The sequence below is a fragment of the Plecotus auritus genome, assembly GCF_963455305.1.
Source record: "Plecotus auritus genome assembly, chromosome: 1".
Taxonomy (NCBI): Eukaryota; Metazoa; Chordata; class Mammalia; order Chiroptera; family Vespertilionidae; genus Plecotus; species Plecotus auritus.
Window position 1 is genome coordinate 205,503,785 of NC_137770.1, and position 15,318 is coordinate 205,519,102.

At 40.4% G+C, this 15,318-nt stretch overlaps 1 pseudogene across 1 annotated transcript; it reads right to left on the reverse strand.

The window, feature by feature from the left end:
- Positions 1–13,446: 13,446 nt before the first annotated feature.
- LOC308242049 (ATP synthase-coupling factor 6, mitochondrial-like) lies at positions 13,447–14,832 on the reverse strand (annotated as a pseudogene). Its single transcript has 2 exons — positions 14,724–14,832; positions 13,447–13,854 (listed from the first exon to the last, which is right to left on the reverse strand). The product of its transcript is annotated as an ATP synthase-coupling factor 6, mitochondrial-like (transcript).
- Positions 14,833–15,318: the final 486 nt, after the last annotated feature.

Below are 15,318 nucleotides of genomic sequence, written 5' to 3' on the forward strand. Positions count from 1 at the left end.
TGGGTATGGTTATAGTATGACAAAAATAGATAGGGGTAGTGGATATGAGAAGCAAAACCTCAGATCAATTAGAGATGTTTTCTCTTTTGTTTTAGTCAATAAATCTTTGTAAGTATTCCATTTGTGTTCAGAATTTGCTCACAGTTTTATTTGACAAGCTAAGTATACCAGTGAAAGTAGACTGACCAGTAGATGTTTGAAATTCTCTTTTGGGGGCAAGGGTTCCCTTTAAATATACCAATTTAATCAAATTATAAGTTCCATAGAAAGCAGTTTCAATTTTGTTATGCTTTGTGAAGTTATTTTATTTAGAAAAATAGGCACAAGAATTGGATTTTAATGAGAAAACATGTAAAAGACAGAAGTATTCCTAGGAGGAATGTCAGACAAACCAAGAAAGAGACAAATGTTGCTTTTTCATTGAATGTAGCATATCATGGCTCTCTTCTGATCTGGCAAGTCTATTTACATTGCCAACATCCTGGCAACCATTGATGCCAGTGTAGGTCCAAGAAAGACAGTTCTTATAATTAAACTAGAGGCAGGTGCATGGATTCATGCACCAGTGAGGTCCCTCTGCCTGGCCTTTGGGGATTGGGCCGAAACTAGCTCTCTGACATCCCCCAAGAGATCCCGAATTGTGAGAGAGTGGTTCTCAGATGATGCACCCCGGAATTGGGCTCCCTTCTCTCTGGTTTCGGGTGTATCACCCAAGAACCACAGCTGCCAAGTCATTGCAGCTTGAACATCTGCCCCTTGGTGGTCAGTGCATGTCATAGCTACTGGTTGAATGGTTGAACAGTCGGGCAGTTGCTTAGGCTTATATATATATAGAGAGAGATATCTACACTAATAAAAGAGAAAGATGCAAATTGACTGTACCTCCGCTATGCCCACCAGCCAATCAGGAGTAAATATGCAAATTAACCTGACAAAGATGGAAGGTTAATTTGCATATGCAGGCATCCAGCGGCCTGGGTCCTGGGAACATCCTTGGGACCCAGGCCGCGCTGAGCCTGTAGGCCCATGTGTAGGCCCTGAGCTGCCGGGGTCCCAGAATGCCCTAGCCTACGGGCCTTGGCACAGATTGGCAGGGGGCGGGATGGCAGAGGCTTGAGGAGGGCCTGAGTGGAGCCAGGAGGGACCTGCCCAAGCCATGGCAGAGGCTTGATCAGAGCTGGGGGCCCCTGCCCAAGCCATGGCAGAGGCTTGAGCAGGGCCTGAGCAGAGCTGGGGAGCCCTGCCCAAGCCACAGCAGAGGCGTGATCGGAGCTGGGGGGCCCTGCCTAAGCTGCGGAGGCTTGATCAGGCTGGGAGACATGGGGGAGGGGGTGTGCCAGCCTCCGCTTGCCAGCAGTCCTGCCTCTGTGCATGAGCTGCAGAGGAAACACCTTTTCTGACCGCTCATTGGCTAAGCTCCCTGTGCGCCACTGGTAATGCTCTTGGTAACTTGGGTAATAAGAATCCAAAAAGGTGATCTAGGGTTTTTCCACCTCACTCCTGGAGGAAAAAATGAAGGTCCGCTGCTGGAGGGCTAAGAAATGTCATATCCTGCCCTAGCCGGTTTGGCTCAGTGGATAGAGCCTCGGCCTGCCGAACGCAGGGTCTGGGTTTGATTCTGATCAAGGGCATGTACCTAGGTTGCAGGCTCCTCCCTGGCTGGGGCCCATGTCAGGGCTCATGCAGGAGGCAACCAATCAAAGTGTTCCTCTCACTTTGATGTTTCTCTCTGTCTTTCCCTTTCTCTTCCACATTCTCTAAAAATCAATGGAAGCATATCCTCAGGTGAGGATAAAAAAAGAAAGAAAGAAAGAAATGTCATATCTTATGAAAGACACATCTTGAAAATGCCTAAAGAAAGTTGTCATTTTTTCATGGTGAAGGGACTGGAGTCCATGTTTATGAAAACACCTTGGCAGCTGCGGTGGCTGGCAGTGGCTGCAGCAGTGGCGTGATGGGGCTGGCACCTTCCCCTGATCAGCCCGATCGCCTCCCGCAGAGGGAGGCCAGACTGTGAGCGGGCCTAATCCGTCAGTAGGACATCCCCTGAGGGCTCCCAGTATGTGAGAGGGGGCAGGCTGGGCTGAGGGACCTCCCTCCAGTGCACGAATTTCTTGCACCAGGCCCCTAGTATAGATAATAAAAGAGAATTTATTGAGATACACAAACCAATATTTTTTGTATTTGTAATCAGAAACCATAAAGGAAGTGAGGACCCCTTCAATGGGGATTTTTTTATTCAAGGATTCAGTGAAATGATTCAGTTTCCTTAATCAAAAATTGTATTGAGAATCTGCACAAAAATGACAAATGTCTTAGAGGTACCACACCTGCTTGGCCTAAGGCATACCTGGACAGAAATTTATGGTGTTTAATGAAAGTTGATTCCCTATAAGCAAAACTCAAAATTATAAAACAGCTGGTGGTAAAAGAGAGTGAAACATATGAGGAGTGTCACAGAGCAGTTTCCTGGTTGAAAGAGGGTCTGGTCTTACAATTTGGTTTGCGGTGGCTTCTGTGGCTAAATGTGAGTGTGTGTAAAATAAGAAGACAGAGACTGTCTTTCTGTTGTAGAAAGTAAAAAGACAAGGACAACCTGGACGAAGAACATACAGTATAACATTTTAAATAAGTAAAAAAAAAAGTGTTAGAGAATAATCTAAGATCACTGAAGGAACTTATTTAAAACTGAATGTGTTAGCTGGCCAGGTGAGAGAGCACCACACCACTCAGGAGCAAGTGCCATGAATTCTCTGAGTGTGGGATGAAAGGACTAGGTATAAAGGTGTGATGAGGATATCTTAAAGTAACCTTTTTATTGCTTAAACAGAAAATAATGTAGTCTCTTTTGAGCCTGGTAATTATTCCAGTGTGTGGCCATTGAATAGTTTTAAGCACATACATATTTCTTAGTAAGCATAGAAGAAGCTGCAGCAAGTTTTTTATCATTGTGATTTTCTGTTTGTATCTATCATCTATTTATTTATCTGTGTATGTGTGTGTATCTGTCATGTATTTATAGACTATCTGTATGTATCATCTATGTCTATTTGTGTCTATCTATGTATTTATATTTATTTTTCTGTGTATCTGTGTGTCTATTTCCCTATGAATATATCTATCTGTGTATCTGTCTATCTGTTCTCTATCTATTCATTTATTTATCTTGCCTTGGTATTAGCAGCATTAAGGAGATAGTGAGAAAATTTATATGCACATCACCAAAGTTCAGCAAAAAAAAAAAAAAATGTCCTCCATAAAATTCAGATGCCAGTCCTCCTACCAACAGATACTGATATTCAGCACTTACCTGTTGAACACCTACTATGTGTAAGTTATATTTTGGATAAAAAAATTAGGAAGAGCTTTCCTGATCTTCAGAAGCATGTCTCTAAGTTATGAGGTGTATAAATGTAAAAGACATTATAAGTACTTTTAAAATTACTTCCCTTTTTTGCATATGAGGAAAATGGAGACATTCCTTTTGTGTCTCTAAAATTCCCTTTTAAATTTGAGAGCCTGATTGAAATGGAGATGTGCCCACTTGGATCCACTGGATAATAAGCACAAAATTACATAGATTTTAAATTGCTTTCAAGGTCACTTAAGAAGCTTTTGGAATAATTCAATGAAGGCTGTGGTTGTGCATTTGAGGCTGTCTGGTATTCCCATTACATCTCTACTTGAAGTCAGAATCCCACATAGAACATAGCAGTTGTATTGGCAGTTAGGCAAAATGCACATTTTTGTTTAGCAGCATCATTGTGAATCATGGTAAAGAGAAACATTTATCTCTTACAAAACTTTCCACAGATGCCCATCTCCAGGAGCTCTGTGATTCTGTTTCTAACTCATATGCCAGTGACAGAGTTCCTTATTGCTTTCTATGTTATTGTTTTCAACATCAGAACTCAATCGCCCACACAAGCTGCCACAATATTTATTCTGTGTATTACATTTAAGCAAATTACAAATGAAATGATTCTGGGGGGCAAATATAACAAACCTTTGAAATACATGAACACTTATTTACTAAGAATCTTATAGTGAATACTAGAGGCCTGGTGCACGACATTTGTGCACTGAGGGGGGGGGGGGGCATTCCTCAGCCCAGCCTGTGCCCTCTTGCAGTCCAAGACCCCCTCGGGGGATGTTTGCCTGCCTTGGGGAGCAGGCCTTGCCAGCAGTTAGCCTGGCTTCTGGCTGAGCCCACAAGGGGAGCGCCTGCATTGAGTGTCTTCCCCCTGGTGGTCAGTGCGCATCATAGCAACCGGTCATTCTGCCATTTGGTCGATTTGCATATTAGCCTTTTATTATATACCAGTGGCCCAGTGCACGAAATTCGTACATGGGGGGAGGGGTGTCCCTCAGCCTGGCCTGCACCCTCTCCAATCTGGGACCCCTTGGGGGATGTCCGATTACCAGTTTAGGCCCAATCCTGAGGACATCCCTCTTGCAATCCAGGACCACTGGCTCCTAACTGCTCACCTGCCTGCCTGCCTGATCACCACTAACCACTCTGCCTGGTGGCCTGCTCACCCCCAACTTCCTCCCCTGCCAGCCTGATCGCCCCTAACTGCCTCTGCCTCAGTCTAACCACCATGGCTTTGTCCGGTAGGATGTTCTGGTCTAATTAGCATATTACCCTTTTATTAGTATAGATACTTTCCAAAGAAAGTATAGCCACATAGGATAGCAGTTTTGAAGGGACAAAGGAAACGTTTGCAAGAAACTTTGAAAGAAATTTATCCAAAACACTTAACCCCCTGCTTTAATTGTTTCTGTTTATTTCCTAAATAAATGAAAGGCTTTTCTAAATCCTGCAAAATATACATGACATTAGAATGCTGAGATCAAAACAGTGATGAAAATGAAAGCTCTGGTCAGGCATGCTCTGAATGAAGGCAGAGACACACTTGATTTTGGACTTGTGCCTCACATTAAGTTACAATGCATGGAAAAGACACAACATCCAAGAAACTGCTAAGAATAATGATTAGCATTACTTCTAAGAATTGACCTATTATTCTATAAGGGAATATATACAGTGGATTCTATAGGTTTTACCCAGTAACATAAAGTTACAGGTGTCTCCCGCTGCCCCAGTCAACAGAAAATACTGTAATCTGTCACTACTTTCCTCCAGAGTATTCCAGAGAAGGGAAAAGATACTTCATAAAATTCAATATGATGATTGCAAAAAATAATAACACAAAGCATTACTGTCTGCTCATGTCTATTCCCTGGGGAACAAAGAACCATGTTTACAAAACCGGTAGAACAGGAGCCATATTACTAGTGCCGTCCAATGCAACATCATCTCTGTCTTTGCATACTCAAATAATCATAATTCAATTTTCAGCCAGAAACAACGTTCTTTTTCAGATTATTCCTGGCGTCCTTTCTCCCCTCTCCCATTTGTCCTATCATACCGACTATGTGTGTCACACTTGTCTGCTTCTTTCCAATTACACGCAGTAAGTCAGTTTACTTTCACTTTATTCCACTGTATATCCAATCAAATGTCCACTAATTTGTTCTGAGTATATCCATTCCCTTCTTCCCTGAATCATGGATTTCAGCAAAGAAAAATAATATCAAGGAAAAGAAACTCAACAAAACAAAATAGCTCAAACATAAAGTCCATAAACACAATAGGTAAGGTTCTGGGTCTCACTTGAGTATAAATCTCTGAAAGAAATGGTACTTGTTAGCACGATCCTTATCACACTACCCTTGTAGTACCTTGTGTATTAAATAAACGTGAAATGACAACATCCTTGTAGAATTTAAATCTCAGTTAAGTTTCAATGCAAGCTTATTGTCACCCTTGGCTTCACCCCAACTTCTGACCTAGCAGGCAGAGAAATGCAGGGAGATCACCAGCGATCCACACTCATACTGCTAACACCAATGAGGTGAAGGAAAAAGAGTAAGGCGGGTACTGAGCTATTGATTGGTTGGTGTTTTGGCTCTTTGTAGAATAACAGACCATTCATATGAGCCTCTACTTCCTCTTTATCTAACATCATGCTCATCCTCTTGTGAACTTTACAAGAGAAAACATGTGCATGTGGCTACATTAGAAGTCTAGCTGGAAACAGAGTTAGAGAAGCAGAGCAAGTTATGGGACTGATATTCTCATCATTCCCTCAGAAACTGGAAATCTTAGTACAGTACCTACTTTCTTGATTACATTATCTGTGCCAATCATAGCACTAGCCTTCTTGCATTTGTTATCTTTTATGTTCACAGTTCAACATAGAAAACGGTTACTGTATATCCTCCTTTTATATAAAAGGAAACTAAACTCAAAGAAAGGTTAAGTGGGTGGGCAAAGTCTCAAGTGGCTAGTTTGTGAGATAGAAGTGATTCTGGCTTAAGAACTCTGAAGTTTGTCCTCTTGCCCACCCTCATGCTGCACTTGCCAGCCACGAGCCTGGCTTCTGGCTGAGCCCACAAGGGGAGCACCTGAGTGTCTGAGCTCTCCCGGCCTGGCGCCAGGGTGGGGGGCACAGCCTGAGGTCCCCTGTCAAGCCCCACGGGGCGGGGGGCGCGGCCTGAGGTCCCCCGTCAAGCTCAGCTGCACCCGCCCCCACCACAGCATCACATCAGCACTGAACAGGGATGCATGTAGGCAGTGTCACGTCCCTAGCCAGGGACGCAGGAAGGCAGCTTCACCTCAGCACTGGGCGGGGACAGCGTGACATCAGCACTGGGGGCGGAAGTCCCTGCTCCCATCCCTGCCCACAGACTGGTCGTGACTGGGACAGGTAATGGACAAATTAGCATATTACCTCTTTACACTGAGTGGCCAGATTATTATGATCTCTGAATGCATAATAATCTGGCCACTCAGTGTACATATATGTGTATTAGAGGCCCGGTGCATGAATTTGTGCATGGGTGGGGTCCGGCCAGCCTGGCCAGGGGGAGGGGACATGGGCGGTTGGCTGGCCTGCCTGCTGGTCAAACTCCTGGTCAAGGAGACAATTTGCATATTAGCCTTTTATTATATAGGATATACACTGAGTGGCCAGATTATTATGCATTCAGAGATCACAATAATCTGGCCACTCAGTGTATATGTATAGATATGGATTGGAATATAAAGGGGGGTGGGAAACTAGATCAAACCTGTCTTATCCCAGGTCTGAGGGTTAAGAGTGATCTAGAAATAAGATTGGGAAAGATCAACCCACTCAAATACTCCTACTTAGGCCATGTTATAAAAGTTGCTTAGGAATTAATAAAAAAGACTGATTGTAGTTCCATGAATAGGAAAGGAGGGAGGCAGAGAGAGAGAATTAAATGAATCAAATATTTTTTTACTTATTTCCACAAATAAGAATGGGGTGAAATTATCTGGGAAGAAGGGAAGAAAGAGGTCAAAATATGGTAATACTATTTCTTTTATTCATTCACTAGCATTTGAAATCTTTCACACGTTCTAAAGGATTAAAATAATTAAAGCTATGCTCACTGAACAAAATCTCTGTTCCTTTTTTCTATGTTGTTTATTTCTAAAGAAGCGGTAATAGTTAAATCAATTATATCATTTAACCTTTTATTTTAATATTTGGGTCCAGTGGAGTCAATTTCTTACTGAAATAAATATCTTAAATTATAAGTTCTAATAAATAAAAATTTTGGCTGCTTAGTACCAATATATTTTATAATAACATCTATATTAGAGGAATGGCCAGTTAATTTAGAAATTATAAGTTTCCTTATGTATCTCTCCTATTTTCTGAAATATGGGGAAATAGGGAACCCAGCTTGTGGCCAAATGCTTTCTTGCTGTATGATTTCTTTTCATGCAGCACACACTCACACATGCATACACATTCACCGATAAGCTTGTGAAACATCACCAAATCAAAGAAGCAAAATAAAGTGACATTAGGAATTTAGGCACCACAATGATTAGAGTGTTTTAATATCGTAATAACTGATAGACTACTTGTCAGACATTTCATTCCTTTTTAATCAAAACTCTTACTCTGCTAAATGAATCACCCCCTTGAGGTACAGTAGCAGATTTCCAATTTAGTTATAGAACATTAATAATGTAAGTTCTGGGGATGCATTCCTTTATTTATATTCCTTTTATTTAATTATCAGGGAAGTTTAAAGAGACAAAGCAGGAAGGAATATGTTACCTTGACAGTTGTGAGCAATATGGACAAATAAGTACACAGAGTAACTAAAATCAGACCTTGAAACATTGAAAGGACACTGAGGAATCAGACCCCTAATCCCTTGTCCAGTTTAGAAACCCCTTCTGTAATGTCTCTGTTGTATGCTCAGCCGGGGTCTGCTCTGACACTTCCGATTTGATCCCTGAATATTTACCATGCTTCTGTTATGCATCAGACACTGGCGAAGCACTGAAAGGCACAATGAATGGGAGAAAGATCGATTGTACAATCTGAATAAAAGGGTCATAAAAATAAATTAATTACAATAATGTATAAAAGTAATAAACTGAGCAGACATTTATCATTTACCTTAAAACAAATGAGAAAGGAATAAACAAAAATATCAAAAGTGAGAAGAATGTTATTCAAGGTCCAGGAAACCCCCAGAGAGAGAAAGTCATTGATAGAGGATTGATGGAAACCCTATAGTACAAAACCTGTGTGCAAAGGATCTGTGTTCCCAGTCTGGGTGGTACAAGATCAGATGGCAAACCTGTGGCTAAAATGAAGTGGGTACAATGAGGAAGTAATTCAAGGCAACTGAGTTAACTGCCTCTATAACATTGTCACTCCTTGTAGAACAGTAGGTAGCAGAACGATTTGCCCCAAGCTCGGAGTGGTGACAGAGAAGGCATGGCTGAGTGAAGGGTGGCCAATATAAACAACATGGGAAATAGGCCAGCCACATACCCTGCCCACAGCCTAATTCATCTTTTTTATTTTAACATCGGTCAAAAATTAAAAAAAATCCTCAATTAAGCATGTGGGAACTGCGCATACAATTTCTAACATAAAACCACAAATCACCAAATATTTAGGGAAATCAATGAAAATAAATAAGCAGCACCAATTTCACCATGAGGAAATCCAGCATGGTGGGAACAAAGACAATAGTATTAGATGAAAGAGAATTTACAACAGACATGATTGAGACTCGGAAGAGCAACAGAGAATGATGCATCCATGAATTGAAAACAGATTTCTATTTAAAAAAGCAATTTGAGTTTTTTTGAAAATAGAGAATTAAAACAAACAACTATTCTTAATAGCATGATGGGAATAGCCAAGAGTAAGTAGAGACCCGCTGCACAAAATTTGTGCAAGGGTTTCGGTCCTCACAGCCCTGGCTTCATCCGGAAGGTCGTCTGGAAGGTCATTCTATTGTTCGGTCTATTTAGCATATTAGCTCTTTATTATATACTAAAGGCCCGGGGCATGAAAATTTATGCACTGTAGTGGGGGGTTCCTCAGCCCAGCCTGCCCCCTCTCACAGTACGGGAGCCCTCAGGGGCAGGAAGCGACCCGGCGATCAGGGGAAAGTGACGCCCCCATCACACCTCTGCTGCTACCACTGCCAGCAGCACAAGCCTTGGCCGGCCCTGGTTACCTGAGCCTTGGGCTGGCCCTATGCGGCTGGGGGGCTAAGGGGACTAGGGAACTCCGGAGACAGGTGCATAGAGTGGCCGGACCCGCCTGGGTGCAGCCCGCTGTGCCACATGCCTGCTGCCCCGGCGGGGCTGAGGGGACTGGGCGCCGCCATCTTGTGGCTATGGGCACTGCCATCTTTGAGGGCGTGGCAGTCAATTAGCATATTCCCTCTTTATTAGTTAGGAGGATTTGCCCTTACACAGTTTGGAAGATGCTTAGTCCAGTGAAACTTTCTGTGTAAAGCTGTTTTTTCTGTTTATGATCCTGGGACTTAGAGTCAGAGGAGCAGGCAGTCAGTAAGGAAAGATAGATGTTAATTGGGAGAAGATTCACATCAATTGGAACCTGAGAGAACAAGCTGGAACCTACAAGTTTGGTTTGGAATCCATGTTGGTTACTTACTGCCTTTGAGTATCTAATTTCTGGGATGTAAGTGCTTTGAAGGAGACAATGGTGCCTACATCACAGATCCAAACACACACGGGGCCCAAGAGTGAGAAAAGTTGGCAGCTGAGATCTGGCAGGAGCTGGAGAAGCCATAGGCCTGGCCACTGTCCTACTGATCAGTGTTAACACACATGACCTGCATCGACGCCTGGTGGCCTGCAGTGACCTTCCAAGCACATAAAGAATATAGCTCTTGCCTTTCTTCCCTTTCTCACACAACATGTTTCATCTGGCCCACACTGCTTGGTACTCCATTGGGATAGGAAGAGGCCCACCAATTTGAGAATTAAGAGGGTACAACTGATCTATTTAAAGCAATGTCACTTCAATATAAAGCAGAGAAAACTTATGATATTGATGTACTTTGATATTATGTTTATTTAAAATTCCTTTGCCTCTTTCACATAAATTATATTAAATCAGGGTCACCAAATAGTATCTTTTCTGCATGACTCAAATTGTATCTGAATTACATAAATTATCTTTTGTTACTGGGTTTGTTACTGGTATTATACACAATACCAGACTAGCTATTTTGTTTTTACAAATATTGAAATTTTAAACCAACACAACTTTTATTAAACTTTTTTAATTGTTTGGCTTAAAATTTTCAACAGATCAGGGTATCTCTTCCTTTTATCATTCTGTTATTGATTTATGTTTTGAATCTGTTCTATCCAAAGTCAGATAATGGAGAGCCTTTGTATGTAGACAGTCTAATCCAGTTTCCTGTACATTCCTGTTGTATGATAAAATTTTCCAAAATGTTTTTTTTAAATATATTTTTATTAATTTCAGAGAGGAAGAGAGGAGGAGAGAGAGATAGAAACATCAGTGATGAGAGAGAATCATTGATTGAGCTTGCAACCCAGGCATGTGCCCTTGACTGGAATCGAACCTGGGACCTTTCAGTCCACAGGCCCACGCTCTATCCACTGAGCCAAACCAGCTAGGGCCCAAAATGTTTTTTATAAAATCATGAAATAGGCCCTGGCTGGTGTGGCTCAGTTGTTTGGAGAATCATCCCATATACCAAAAGATTGTGGGTTCAATACCCAGTCAGGGTGCGTGTGGGAGGCAACCAATCCATGTTTCTCTCTCACCTCTCTCTCTTTCTCAAATAAAAAAATGACTAAAAATAAAATAAAATCATGAAATATTATATATACACATTTTTTCAATCTAACAGTATAGCTACAGTACTGATTCATATTGAACCAGTGCCAGCCAAAAAAGTCGAATGCTTCTTGAGTTCTTAAGTGATCTCAATGACTCTTGATTTTAAAAAGTACCATTTATGAACATATAATCTATTTATTTATATTTTATGATATTCGTTTATACCTGCTTTTGAGTTGTTTGTTTATTGTCATCTGAAGTCAACTTCCATCTTCTGACCTGGTCTCCTTGTCCATTTCGCACCACATGCACATAGTTCTTTTAGGCCTGGAGACAAAACCATTTAGCAGAATAAGTACTGTCTGCCTGTTTCTTCCAAAGAATAACAACAAATTGTAGTTGTAATAAACTGGTTTTATTATTTAATCACAGACATTAAGTCTAAAAGTAACTGGGAATTAGAGTTCTAAAAACTTTGAACAGGCTTATTTAATAACCCAGTTCAAAGATATTGTCAAAGAACACATCCTTCAATTTGACATTTCTGGAACATAAAGTAGAATCAAAGAAAACATTTTGTATATATTTCTCAGGAATCAAACAACAAAACATTTAAATTGTCTGTAGTATGACAGTTAAGGCTGCAGACTATGATGTGGAGATCATGTCCTGGCCCAATTCCAGGATGTGTTAGTTGTGTAACCTAGAACAGTGGTCAACAAACTGCGGCTCGTGAGCCACATGTGGCTCGTGAGCCACAGTTTGCCGCTCTGTTGACTAATGAGTTTTCCGACCACTGACCTAGAACAACTTTATGACTTCTCTAATCCTTGATTTCTCTATCTGTAAAATAGATAAGGGTAATGTCTATGTTAGAACTCATTTAAGTATTAAATATGAGATGATAACTGCATAAAATATAGGCCAATTTCTTTTTTTAATATGTTTTTATTGAAGGGAGAATGAGAGAGAGATAGAAACACCAATGATGAGAGAGAATCATTGATCAGCTGCCACCTGCATGCCCCACACTTGGGATCAAACCCACAACAAGGGCACATGCCCTGGTCGGGAATTGAATGGTGACCTCCTGGTTCATAGGTCAATGCTTAATCACTAGTACATGGAATTTATATAAGCCCTTTTACACATGCAAGAATTTAAAAATTTTGCCCCATTTGATTTATTCTCTGTTTCACTCTCTTCCACTTCACAGTATAATAAAATCTTAAAATCAGAATATATAGCATTTCCTTTAATGAGAATAGTTCCTTGGTCTTTCATAGTTTTTATCTTCACAGAACCTGGAGATTATTTTATAGAATTTCTCTCCATATTTCCTCAGATTCATGTTGTTAACTTTGGTCACAAATTCAATGGAAATGATGTTGTGAACTTAGGAATGCACAACATAAGGAGGTACATAATGCAGTCTGCTCTATTGTTGGTCATGTTGTTGATCACTGGTTTAAGATTGTGCTTTCTGGTTTCTCCACTGAAAAGTTAATACTTTCCCCTTCCCAATTAGTGAGTAATTAGTGAGGACATATTTTGAGACTATATAAATATCCTGCTCCTCATTAAACTTTCATTTACTATTTTTAGCACACATTGATGATTCCTGACTGAATCAATTATAACTTTGATGTCTGCCAAATGATGATTAATTAATTTTATCCTGATTTTGTTTGTTGGAAGTCTACCATATCATAAAAAAATGCCTTTTCCTTTTCCTCCATTAATGAATTATTTTTCTATTTATGTTACTGTGCACTAATAAAATATTTTATTCTATAGGTTATAGTACATCACTACCATTTTTTTATTCTGATGTTCAGAACAACTTGGTCAGCAGGAGCCCATTCAACATGTTCACATTAGTCCTTCGATATTTCCTTTTTATTGCCAAGCCTTGGAATCATTTCTCCACAAAGCCCTGTTGTTGTTTTTATTTTTTATTTAGTGGAGAGTGACATTTCAATACTGATATCTATGCACAAGGGCCACTCATTGTTACTGAGGTGTCATTGTTTCTATGTCTTCTCAAAGGAGGTAGAAAACTTTTGTGTGCATGTACGTTTATATGTATCTATTTTTATATATATTATTAAGTTTACAGTCATACACCTAATTCTAATCCAGTACCATCAGGTTTATTCTAGACCTCCTCCCTTTCTTTTATTTGTTGTTTGTTTTTTTCAAAATCATCAAATAATTTATTTGGAATCAGAATGAAAGAACATTTGACAGTTGTTGAAATGTATGTTTCTTCTGATACTTTTGATCAGTTATACAACTCATCTAGGACACATGACCAGGAATATTTTACATTTCTTCAGGACTGGGGTTTTTCCACGACTTCAAATTTGGGATCTTCAAATTTGAAGTCTGGGAATGTATTCATGTCTAACTTACCGTACATTTGCTTAAGCTTAAAAAGCTCCCTCTCCATGTCTTGCTGATACTCTGGGCCAGCATTAACAGGTCCTCCAGATGACTGTCGCTTAGTTTTGTATTCCCTAATCTTGTCCACGAAGAGTTTCTGTACAGGATCAAGTTCCCTATTAAATGCCACCGCTGTAACGCCAATATTCCTCCTCAAATGGACTGAGACTGCAGACAGAAGAGAACCTGAAGAGCCTCTGAAGAATCACGGTGACTATTACTTGTACTCAGTCCAGAGCACCGCTGTCCTACTTCCGGCCTTGGACCCGCCCCCACCCACCTACACGCTATCGCAGTGCATTGTGGGCCGCCGTTTCAGTCGGTCAGCACTCACCCGACAGGAAGCGTCTCCCCTTTCTTTTATTTGTAATACCTGACTCCTATTATATTATCTTCAATATATTTAGGCTCCTATTATATTATCTTTAATATATTTACTTATCAGAATATTTCTAGAAAGCTCAGAATCCCTACTTCAAGTCACTTCAGAGTAACTTAGATTTAATAATTGTAAGTTCTTTCACCATGAGTTTGAGAGAATGTTGATAAAAATCGCATGTTTAAAACTTATGTGGCTGCTTCATTTACCCCCTCTCCTCCTCCTCCTTTTTCAGTGTGGTTATATTATGCATTTGAAGTAGCTTTAGGTTTATTTGTCTCTCTCTTCCACTTAAGTTTTGTTATATCTTGACTTCTGTTATCTTTCTCATGCAAACTATCATTCCTTCTCCTCTGGATTAATGCAGTAAACCCTGACTAATAGGCATCCTTCCAATAAACCAGACAAAGTGATCCTCTTCAGGAATCCCTGACTATGGCATTTCCATGGCATTTCCTGGCTCTAATTCCCCCCCCCCCCCCCCCCCCGCTCTCTATTTCACTTAGAATAAATAAAACCAAGAGTTACAATGGCTTACAAGTCTTTATGAGGTGCCTCCTCTTCCAATGGCTCTCTGTTTACATACCCACACAGACCTATTGGTGTTTCTCAAATGTTCCAGGCTGTCCCCTGCTGGTTTCCTTTGCTTTTTCCTGGGCTTGAAATGCCCTTTCCTCAAATCATAGAATGGATTGCTTCCACACTTTCAGGACAGTTCTCAAAACACATCTTAGTGAGACTTTCTTTCACCAACTCATTTATAATACAAACCTTCACTCCTTTTGATTTTTTCTCCACTTCATTCTTCTCCATAGCACTCATTGCAAACACATTACCTACTTTCCTTCTTTATTCTTATTGCATGAATTGGAATGTAAATTCCAGAAAAACAGGTATTTGTATTTTGCTCACTCTGTATCTGGAGTGCTGAGTACTATGCATGACACACAACCAATTTTTCACTAAATAATTGCTGAACGAATGAATGAATCTTCTTCTCATAGGTTCTTCTAGAACATCAGAAAGATGGTAACATAAAAATTGCTTAAAATATTTGTTGTTTTCTATAATGTTGTTTTGAGGAAGTTGGAGCTTATTTGTGTAAGTGGGGGGGATATGTACATATATGCTAAAAAATCTTGCTTAAAATTGGAAGCTTTGTAATACTTCATTTACCCAAATCCCCCAATGAATCTTATTTTTCACTTTCTCTAATATACTGCGAGTTTTGACTCTGCCATGGACATTCTTTTCTTTGGAGTCACGGGATACATTACAGGAAATAGCATAGCCATGATT